The sequence below is a fragment of the Asparagus officinalis genome, chromosome 7, assembly GCF_001876935.1.
Source record: "Asparagus officinalis chromosome 7, Aspof.V1, whole genome shotgun sequence".
Classification (NCBI taxonomy): Eukaryota; Viridiplantae; Streptophyta; class Magnoliopsida; order Asparagales; family Asparagaceae; genus Asparagus; species Asparagus officinalis.
In genome coordinates, this window is record NC_033800.1 from 121,873,960 (window position 1) to 121,884,846 (window position 10,887).

At 34.1% G+C, this 10,887-nt stretch overlaps 1 long non-coding RNA gene across 1 annotated transcript; it reads right to left on the minus strand.

The window, feature by feature from the left end:
* On the minus strand, positions 4,393-4,807 carry LOC109850459. The gene is made up of 2 exons (XR_002249443.1): positions 4,770-4,807; positions 4,393-4,632 (listed from the first exon to the last, which is right to left on the minus strand). It is a non-coding gene; the product is annotated as an uncharacterized LOC109850459 (long non-coding RNA).

Genomic DNA, 10,887 nt, shown 5'->3' on the forward strand with positions numbered 1-10,887 from the left:
AAAGAGTTTTTATAAATGGGAAATGCAATTTAAAAATTTCTTTTTATAACATATTCATTTTCATGTTTATAAACATTTTCCAAAGTTTTATATTTTTTTGAATTTATTTGATATTTTTAATAAAGGTTTAAAGTTGAAATTTACTGCGCATTTTAGGTTTTGTGCACGTTTAAGTCGACTCATAAGTCGACTTATGATATGTTGTGTAGTTTTATATTTTTGTCTGCTGAGTCGACTTATAACTCATACAAGTCGACTCATGAAGACATAAGTCAACTTATACCTATCATAAGTCAACTTATAATATGATTGTTGCACAGTAACGGCTATTTATTAGTTTTTGTTGTTTTTAATGCTTTTAATGCTTTTAATGTTTTTAGTGGTTTTTATTGGTTTCTTGGGCTGGGTTCTTCTACCCTATATATACCCGTTTACCATAACTATTTCCTACAATTAAGAAAAGTTTTAAAGAGAGTTTACAAGTTTGTTCAAGGGTATTTAAAGTTTTTGTTTCAAGTTTGGTTTATGTGAAGAAGTTTTCAAAAGAGGAAGAAGAGATCATCATTTTATGTTTTGGGCTTTCATCTCATCTCTCTCACTCTTGTTTTTCATCGGAGAAGTTTTCTAAACTCAATCTCTAGCTATTTATATGTTTAATTATCATTTCCATAAGCTAGACTTTAATTGAGTTTATATTTTATTTTCACTCATTGTTTACACACACCCACTTGAGCTTAAGTATTTCATACATAATATAATTAGGATTATGAGTTTATAACATTGGGCGTGGGCTTACATTGAGTTCTCATATATTATAGAGAATAAATATTTTTCTTGTGCTTAATTGTAAAATCACTTTGTAATACATAAGTGCACCGAGAAGAGTGTGTGGTGAGAGACGTGGTCGATACCAAGAGGAGTGATGTTGGTAGTAAAACCTAGAAAGAGGTTGCAAATCTAAGCACTTAAGGGAGGCGACACATGAGAGGCCAACACTTGAGGTTGTAGTGTGTGATTACATTGTGAGTGATTGTGAGAGTTTTCAGTGAGCTAGAAAACCGAGATTGTAAGGTGTAAACGTTTTCGATTAGCGTTGAAAACTAGTTATGATAGTGGAGATTCTCCTTGTGAGTGAAGAGCGGAGACGTAGGTCTGAAGGAACGAACTTCGTGATTATTTTCTTGTGTTTGCATTAGTTATTTGCCTACTATCTTGTTTATATTATTTCATGTCGATTTCACCCTTGTGTTAATTACATATTCTTACACATATAAGTTGTTGAATATCATACTTTCTAGGACATTTGTTAATAAGATTTTAATTGGTATTAATATCGGATTAGATTAGCATATTACCCTATTCACCCCCAGGGTAATTTCATACAACACACATAATTGTCAATACACAATACACTCCTCTAAGTGTTGGTCTAGCCCGTGTCACCTTCCTCAAGTGCTTGGAATTACAATCTCTCCCTAGGATTTATAACCGACACCACTCCTCTTGGAATTGACCTCGTCTCTCACCAACCACTCCTCTAAGTGTCCTTGTGTATTATAATGTGTTCTCTCAACAATAAAGCTCAAATACAATGGATTTGTTCTCTAATAAGAATGAGAACAAAATTAAGCTCACACTCAATATATCACTCACCACAACCCAATTTATACTTAATGTGAAATGCTAAAAGCTCAATAGGTTGTGTGTGCAATCAATGAGTAAAATGAAATATAAACTCAATTAAAAATCTAGCTTATATAAATGATGAACAAATATAATTGCTAGAGATTAAGTTTAGAAAAACTTTTCTGAAAGCAAGAGAGATGGAGATATGAAATTGAAGCTCAAACCAAAATAATCTCCTCTTCTTGTGAAACTCTCTTCACATAAACAATACACTTAAAAAACTTTTAAATAAACTTGCAGAAACTTGTTTTAAACTTTTCTTAGATGTATAAAAGTGTTGAGGGCTGAGGGGTATTTATATGTTCTCGAACAACAGCCCAAAATCCAAAAAATAGACAAAAACCCCAAAAATCGGTTCTGGAAAAACTAGCCGTTGGCTGCAACGGACACAATGTCGGTCGACCAGTGGTCAATGGTTGGTCGATCGAAGGGTGTCAATCGATCAACCGATACAAGTATGTCGGTCAACCGAAAAACCCTGAGAACAAATGCTGAAAAACCTATCTCTGGTTGATCGACTGGAGCCATGTGTTTGGTCGATCGAAACTGATACATGGGATTTTTCAAAACATTGATTTACAGAAATTGATTTTGAAACTCCATTTAAAAATATCAAATAGACTCCAAAAATGGTAAAATATTAGGAAATGTTTATAAACATGAAAACAAACATGTTAATTTGAGAGGAAATTTTTAAATTTTAATTTTCCGTTTGTGAAAAGTCGTCATATTACAAATTTGTTAAAAAATACGAAATCATCAAACACTTGATTTTGACAAAATGACTTCAAACAAGTTTGAAACTACTTTTAACTAGATTAATGGACTTTATAAAAGATATACAATAGTTATATTTAGTCATTAATCTATAACACAATATTTTGCAAATTGGTAAAACATACGAACTTGTTAAAACTTGATTTTGACAAATTTATTCCAAACAAGTTTTAAGACACTTTCCAATAGGTTTATAGACTTGAGAAAAGATATAAGATCGTGTCGTTAAGTCTATAATCCAAAACGACGATAAATCAAAACTCTGTGTGTGTATGAATTTTGAGCTTTAAGTATAAACACACAAAGTATAAACCTAAACTACAATACCAAGCAATGATCTTCAATTTAGCTTGCCTTGGTTGCGGATGAAGCTTGAACTTATACTTGACTTGAAATGCAAAGCTTCATTCTGATATTCCTTCTATTCTCCAATGAATATGATCGTGTAAGCGCAAGTCCATCCAACCTCCAACTGAGGATCTTTGTGTAGGATTCCTAACAAGTAAATACAAACATTCGACAAACTATGTTAGAAATTATTTGTTAATTATCAAAACTAGATTAGATAGTAGGCTCATAAACATGAGACCTAACATAGGGATTATAGAGCACACTAGCAACACAAAAGAAGAGAGTGCAAGTAATAAGAGAACACACAATATTTTCTTATGTGGTTCACATAAACATGTCAGTCTCAATGGATTTTCATAAAGGATCAAAATTTTTACAAACCAATACAAAGTTTTGAATGGCACAAATTTGTAAACCATTATTCATCATAAGTCATTCAAAGGACCCGAGCAGTCGTCCCCTTACCAAGAGGATGTCATCACTTTTGCATCACCATCAACCCACAGTCGACCAGGAAAGATAACAAAGAACTTAGAAAATTTAGATTAATGACCTGAACCTTGGATGTGAGCGTCAGCAACTCAAAAACAACACTATGAAGTTTTAAGTTGATCATATAATGTTTTTCCCTCAATCAAGGATTATACTTACTATTTGTCTAGAAAATTAGATTGCTCACTCCATACTTCTCTTTGGTCTTCACTCTACATCTTTTTGTTATCTTTGTTACATCTTTCAACCCGCTATAGGCCTTTTATATCGACTTTCCTTCGGGCAATTTTCAATGGCAAATCAATGTGCATAGTTACTTTTGGCAATTTTGAAGAGCAACCTTAAAACTTTCCAATGCATTCATCCCTAAAGCTACCATGATCAGCATCATGCATTCTTTCTTTTTTCTTAGATTTAGGAAAACCTAATGACACTACAAGAAATTACATCTTTAAGAAAGGGATTTCCCTTTGTTAAAGAGCTAAAAACATTCGTTATTGTATGCTAACGACGGGAAAAAATCCCTTCGTTGCCCGTTGTTGAAGCCATCTTCGCTAAAGGGTCACGAAGGGATATACTACCCGTCGTTATAGAGTCTATAATGACGGAACATATTACCGTCGTTAATATTTATGACGGTAATTATCACAGTCATTACTATCAGTGACAGATATATTTTCCCGTCGTTACCATCAGTGACGGGATATTTTTCCCATCGTTACCATTAGTAATGGGGATATTTTCCCGTCGTTACCATTAGTTACGGTGATATTTTTTCGTCGTTGAAGACTAATTAATGACGGTTGGATACCGTCATAAAAGTCCTCATAATGGGTAATTAGTAACCCATTAAAGATGGTGATTTCCCTTCATTGATGAACAAAATACGGTTTATAAAACCGTCATTATAGACTACAAATTTCTAATATACATTAATGAACAAAATACGGTTTATAAAACCGTCATTATAGACTACAAATTTCTAATATACATTAATAATAATTTTGCCATTCATAGGAAACTATCATATTATTCTCAACCTGACACTAAGATTCACAACACAAATATATTAAAAATACCCAATAATGAATAAAAGGGAAAATAAAAATTTCATTCATTAATAACATCAATAAATAAAATTTCACCATCCTCAAATATTCAATACTAATAACAAGAGTTAATATCCTAATTGTTCCAAAGAAAAATACATGAAACTATTTATAACAAATTAAAATAAAAGTTTGGGGAAGACACATTCTTTCATCTCTAATCATCATCAAAAGAAGACTCGAGCTACCCCACCTCTCCTAATCTTGAGTGGATAGCCTGAAATTTTTTTAAAAAATCACATAATTAAGAAATATCAATTAAGCAAATATTATCTTATTAAGTAAAATTCATATTTTTTTAGTGCAAGTAGTCAATCATAAAAGTATATAAGAGATTTTACAAAAAATAATTACCTAGTCATGCACATGTTCTCGAGTTTGAGGAGTCGATGAAGGTGATTGCCTAAAAAAAAGTTCTTGCATAGCTTTCACTTGTGACTCCAACTCAGACATTATTTGTTGTTGTTGCTCCTGCTCATCTAAGCATTGTTGAAACATCTGGTTCTTTTTCTTTTCTTCTATAACTCATGCTTCCAGATCAGATCGATTAGGGAGCGGTCATCTCAAATCTTTCAAAGTAGTCCCGCCACCACATACAATGATGTGACCATGAGATTGTTTCCCCCAGATTTTCTCAACTATCTCAATATCTGAAAGTGAAGGGTTTGCTTATTACCAGTCTTCACTAAAGAGAACAAATTATCTGCCTTAACTGAGAAAATTAAAGTTGAATCACCACACTAGTTCTGCAAAGCATCAAATGATTAAAATAAGCACATAACAGCATCTAACATCTCAGTAACCTGAACACGTGCATGCTCATTTGTTAGCTTTACTACATAAAGACCGTCCAAAGCATAAAATGTGGCACTGAGAAAAATAGCAGTCAACATGTAACATGTACCATTTTCCCCACACCAGGTGATCCAACAAAAATGATTTTGTCAACTGACGAAACAAGAGCTTGTCCTGTTTCCGCAAACCTGCCAATAAAAATAGTAAAAGAAAATATAATGATCCTTAACCAATTAAAGTTACTAAAATACAGTGAATGGAACAAAAATCAGAATGCCGTAACACACACCCTGTTATCACATGAACCAGGTTGTCTGGGGCTCCAACAACAGCCAAAGCAGCTTGAATAATCTTAAATAAAAGCATCCTGACCAACTAGCATGCTCTGAGACCCATAAAAACTGAACTTTAAAGAAATTCACCGCAACAACTAAACAAATCCATATCTCTTGTAGGACCTTGCAGCTTCTATTTTGTTGTCGAATAACACAAGGTATATGTACCTGCATGCAAGCATCAGGTTCTCATCGGTAAACTTGGGCTTTCCAAAACTTTCTCTTTTAGCCTCACTCACCATTCCCATGAGGCCACTCTACATAACTCACCCTTACTCTCGTGTGATTCACACACAATACAGACAATATGATAAAGAAGTAAGATATTGAATCGATTCTACAAATTCCCAAGAAAAAAGTAAAGGAGAGAGATTCATACTTATTGCCAAGGAATTGGCCCATCCGAGCCTCCCATCGCCCACATTTATGAAGAGTAACCCCTCGGTATTTTGAGCTTCCTATTGAAAACCTAGTGCTATGTCGACGAAGTATGTGAACAAATTCCTCCTTGGTCAAGTTCTTCATCTGAAACAAATTCAACCATAGTCAATATACCCAACAAGCAAGTTCCCTCCCATTCAAACAGCAAACAACCTAGCACTTAGATTGAAGTTGCTATCAGCATCAACTCCTCAAAACTTTATTGCAGCACGATCATATGCCATGAACAAAAAAAAGAACCTTGCAGCAGCGTGAGCAGTGTCAAATCCTCTTGAAAAACACAAACATAAATTAAATTGAACGAATTAGAGCAAATACAAGTGCTCCAATCCTCACTTAATGCGTCAAATCCTCACCTAAATAGACCTTCTTGCCACAGTTTCTGAGCCAAACAACAGGAATATCACTACATAAAAGACCTTTGGCAAATGGCTGAGATGTGATATGTGATTTTCTAGTGGATGGCTGCTCACTCCGCCAAATCATTTTGGAAAATGATGTCAGGGTTGAAAATGTTGCAGGCAAAACCTTTGACAGCTCACTCCGCCAAATCATTTTGGAAAATGATGTCAGGGTTGAAAATGTTGCAGGCAAAACCTTTGACAAAATAGTTCCAACCAAGGATCTACTCATGTCTACTAACAACATACATTAACCCGAGTGTGTTTTCATAATAATTTCTGTATATACAGAAATTAGCTCTTTCAAACCTATATACGTTATCAGTGGCCATAGAAAGCAATGTTGAACTCACCTTTATACTGAAACAACAACATCATCTCCTATGGTAACTGCACGGTAGTAATGCTGTTTTTACAGCCCAGCAATAAAAGTAGCTGAATTCAATACCAGAATAGCCTTAGAGAGCTTTCACTAAAATCTTCTTTCATAACAATGAGAGCACTGATAACGACGGGGGGAAATCCATATATGAGGAATATCTTGAAAGCTCATGTACCATGGAGTTAAAGGATCTGTGTTTGCTTCTAACAGAGGATATCTTGAAAATATCACTTTGATAATCTGTGTTTGCTTCTAACAGAGGATATCTTGAAAATATCACTTTGATAATACATCTTAGAAGACGACACTCAGTTTATAAACTTCATTAGTCATTAGTATGAAAATATCACTTTGATAATACATCTTAGAAGACGACACTCAGTTTATAAACTTCATTAGTCATTAGTAATTAATCATTAAAAGGGAGAATAATGTACTTTCCCCATTTGAAAAATCGACACGTAATGGGTAAGGTTAGACTGCATTTCAAATAAAAGACGATTTCTATAGAAAATTTAACAAAGTAAAGACGGCCAACACTGTATCAATGATACCATCCATGGTTCTCATGGAAACCTAAAACCAAAAAAGGAAAATGGTGAAAACATCAGTAGTAAATAACTATGCCAACATTTTATATTGAGTGAAGTTTGCCATTACTGCTTAGATATGCAACCAGTGTACATATATCAGTCAGAAAGGCATAATAACATGCCATGTATTTATCATATAGATCATGGACAACAATGCATCATATGTCTTGACTAGATAGATCACAAATCTGATAACTAATGTGAGTCTTAGCATGCAAATGGGGAAAGAAAGCAGTGAAGCCTGATACAAAGTTTATTTAAAGAAATAATTAGAGAAGATACTTAGTTCTCTCTCTTGGATGTTATTTATAATATTATAAATGATAGGTTTAATTGAAATTACAATCCTCGTTCAAATAGCATGAAGGCTATACAAACATTTAGTACACTGGAGGTCAGTAATAAAAGCAAGGCTACATTTTTCTTGAAGAGGCTAGAACACAGGCTAGGGCATTGCTACAATTAACACTAGAACAGCACAATTTCTACCAAAAAACTCAACAAAATCAAATCTTTTTACCTCAAGACAAACAAAAATCTAAGCTTTTAAGCAAAACAAAACAAAACAAAATAAACTAGGGCAATTACCGTTCCATCGAGAAGCAGGAGTGGACTCAAGCACCGCCTCAAGATCATCATTCTAAGTTCAAACCCTCGCCCTAACCCTCGAAATCGGAGGGAACCGGCTGCCCCCTCCCCACGAGCACATTGCGGCCGCTTCCCATACTCTGTAGCGCTCAGCCAACTCTCCCGCCGCCGACGATGACTGCCGGCACCACCGCCTCGCTCGCCATCGATCTAACCTTCGCCCTAACCCTAGTTCTAGAGATTGAGGAGGGAGAGTGTCAGAAGAAGAGAGCGGCGGCGGTGGCGAGAGAGGAATCAAAGCTCGGAGAGACGAATCGCAGAGAGAGGTTTGGGTTTGGATTTGGATTCTTTTTACTATTTTGATTAAATACTCCTATTATGATTAGGGGACCTATTAATGAAGGTAAAATACTCCTTCTTCTTTCAAGAGACCCAATAACGACAGTATTAGAATTAAATCAACAAAGAGATTAGAAAACCGCTATCCTATCTCACATGATTTCTCTAATAATTGTAATAACTCGATGAAGGGCTTTAAAACCGTCGTTATTTTACACACATTAATGATGATTAACTACTCCCTTCGTTAATTTTGGTTGTTAAATACCCGATTTCTTGTAGTGTGACTTTGTTGGCTAATATTTGGTTAATAATAGAGGATGATTTGTCCATCTCCTCTCAAGTCTTATTATTAGTATCATAAATACAAAATAATTTGACTCTAACCAATATGTGACCAAACTAAATATAGGAAACTAATTAAATACATAAAAGATTCACAACACTCCCTCTCAAGTTGAGCATATAAATCATGCATGCCCAACTTATCACAAATAAAGTTCACTCTTACTCTTCCAAGATGTTTTGTAAGAATATTTGCAAGCTGATGCTCAAAAGGGATATGTTTGGTTCTAATAATCTCTTTCTCCATCTTCTCACGAATCAAATGGAAATCAATCTCTATATGTTTTGTATTCTCATGAAACACTGGATTCCCAGCTATGTGAATATTAGCATTGTTGTCTCCATACAAGCTCATTGGACATTTAGGAGGAAAACCAATTTCTATCAATATATCTCTAGCCGAGATAAGCTCAATATTAGATTAATAATGGCTTGATATTCAGACTTAGCTACAAATCGAGAAACTACACTTTGCTTCTTGCTCTTTTAAGAAACTAGATTTCCTCTAAAAAATACAATATCCTATGGTCGATCTTTTGTCTACTAGAGATTTTGTATAATCTATATCCGATAAATCTATAACTCATGTGTCCACCATCTGAATAGAGAACTCCCTTGCCCAGACTTTTCTTAAGATATCTAACAATCCTCTTCACAACCTCCTATGTGGTATCATGGATGCTAATAGAAACTAACTAGCTACATTAATAAAGAATACAATATCTTGTCTAGTAATTGTCAAGTAGTTTAGCTTTCCTACCAATCACATATATTTCTCAACATCTTCCAATGACTCCCTCTAATCTGGTAGAAATTTGATCTTGTTATTTGTAGGTGAGTTAATACACATGCATTCTGATTTCCCAACATTTGTCAACATGTGAAGCACATATTTTCTCTGAGATAAGAGGATTTCTTTCTTTGATCTAACAACTTTTATACCCTAAAAATATTATAGGGACCCAAGATCTTTGGTCTGAAACTGCTGTTGTAGATATTTCTTCAAGTCTCTTATGTATTGTACATCATCTCTAGTGATCACAATGTCATCAACATATAAAACTAGAAGGGTCCGTTTTCCACCATGAAACCTCTAGAAAATTGAGTGGTCTTTCCAAGTTTGATGAAGACCAACCTGCTAAAATATTTTTACCAAACATCCAAAACTAAGCTCTCGAAGATTGTTTCAAGCTATAGAGATATTTCTTCAACCTTTAAACATTTTCATATTTTCCCTGAATAACAAACCCTGGTGGTTGCTCCATGTAAAACTCCTCATCTAGAATGCTATTTAGAAAAACATTCTTAATGTCTAACTAATGTAGTGGCATGTGATAGCAAGCAGTAAGTGAAATAATAATGCGGACTGACATCATTTTTGCTACAGGGTAGAATGTGTCAATCTAATATAGTCTATATATATGTGAATAACCTTTTTCAACTAGTCGAGCTTTAAGATAAGCTAGATAACCATTTGAATTCACTTTGACTGTATAAACCCACCTGCATCTAATAGATTTCTTTATAGATCGTAGATGAACAAGATCCTGAGCCTCACTTTGATCTAAAATTGTCATCTCTTCATGCATTGCTAAAGTCCAACCTGTTGGCCCTATAGTTTTGATGATGATTTGTCAAATAATTTATCGCTAATATATTCTCTAGTTTTTGTTGTTTTGTTTTTCTCTTTACAGGTAATTCAACACACGACAATCAAGCGTTAAAGATTTAAGTTCATGTGTGTGCATTCACCTAGGTATAAGTTTAGTTTGCTTACATATATAGTATGTCTATATTTAAGCTCAATATATGTACACTTAACACAGTTTTGACATCTTTCTATCATATAAATGATTTTTTATCAAACTTTGTTACTACAGCTTTTTGTTCATGTTTACATCTTTCTCATACCTCATTATATATATAATGTATGCATGATACATATATACGTGTTTACAAGTCATATCTCAATTTTCATGTTCACGAAAAAACAGGTTTTCTGAACACTTTTCAAAAACAGGGAGTTTTCACAAACGAAAATTGATTTTCCAAAAACTCCTTTTCAAACATGTTTATTTCATCATTTAGAAACTTTGCCCAAAGTTTTACTATTTTTGGAATTGATTTGATATTTTTAATGTATTTTCAAAATCAGCCCAAAACCTGTCATATGCCATGTATCAGTTTGCGGTCGACCACCACGGTCGACCGCCAGCAGCAAAATTTTTTATTATTGCTCTTATGTGCTCGCGG